This window comes from Suncus etruscus, chromosome 2, assembly GCF_024139225.1.
Source record: "Suncus etruscus isolate mSunEtr1 chromosome 2, mSunEtr1.pri.cur, whole genome shotgun sequence".
NCBI lineage: Eukaryota > Metazoa > Chordata > Mammalia > Eulipotyphla > Soricidae > Suncus > Suncus etruscus.
Genome location: NC_064849.1, coordinates 75,349,965 through 75,351,080, shown reverse-complemented (window position 1 = coordinate 75,351,080; position 1,116 = coordinate 75,349,965).

The window sequence follows — 1,116 nt, the reverse complement described above, 5'->3', positions numbered from 1 at the left end:
TCTCTTTCTTTTTCTTTCTTTTTTTCTTTCTCTTTCTCTCCCAGAAAATCTAAGGCTTAACCCTCGCTTGTGCCCAGGCATCAATCTTGGCAGGGTTTAAAAGACAATTTGGCGAACCAGGAATCAAACCTAAGCCAATGGTGTTCAAATCAAGTGTCCAATTTAAAACAAAGTGTTTAGCGAGGTTTGTTATTAAGATCAACTAAGCACAATGTTGATGAACATTTACCTCACATTAAGTTGAACTTTTTATTTTAAAATAAAGTTCATCATGTTAAGAGTTGGTGTTACAAGCATATTTTAAACCCCTTTGTTTAGATTTCTATATTAATAAATAATTGTATGTTTTGTCTTTCAGTGTGTGTTTGTATGCACATACAGTGGTGTTAATTTTTTTAAATGCAAGTCAAGGTTAGGTGAAACCACAGAGTAATGAAAATAATATTTGATATTATGTAATTATCTTTTAAAAAATTGTTGTGTTTGTGATTAGTTCCAGCATCCACTAAACCTCTAGATTTTAAAGCAATGTACATTGAAAAAGATCAAGTTTTAGGGTCAGAAAGATAGCACAGCGGTAGGACTTTGGCTTTGCATGCGGCCAACCCAGGACGAACATGGGTTCCATCCTTGGCATCACATACGGTCACACAGAGGCAGGCAGGTATGGTTTCTGAAGGCAGATTCGGGAGTAACCAAAGAGCAACACCGAGAGTGGCCCCAAAACAAAAAGAAACACACACACACACACACACACACACACACACACACACACACACACACACATTAGGTTCTCAATGACAAATTTGAGTCTCCAAATTAGAGACCTTGGGCCAGAGAAATAGCACATGCTTTGGGGCCGGTGAAGTGGCGCTAGAGGTAAGGTGTCTGCCTTGCAAGCACTAGCCAAGGAAGGACCGCGGTTTGATCCCCCCGCATCCCATATGGTCCCCCCCAAGCCATGGGCAATATCTGAGCGCTTAGCCAGGAGTAACCCCTGAGCATCACAAAAATAAATAAATAAATAAATAAATAAATAAATAAATAAATAAATAAATAAAGATACTTGCTTTATAGATAGCTGTCACTGATTCAGTCTCAAAGTACCTCCAGGAG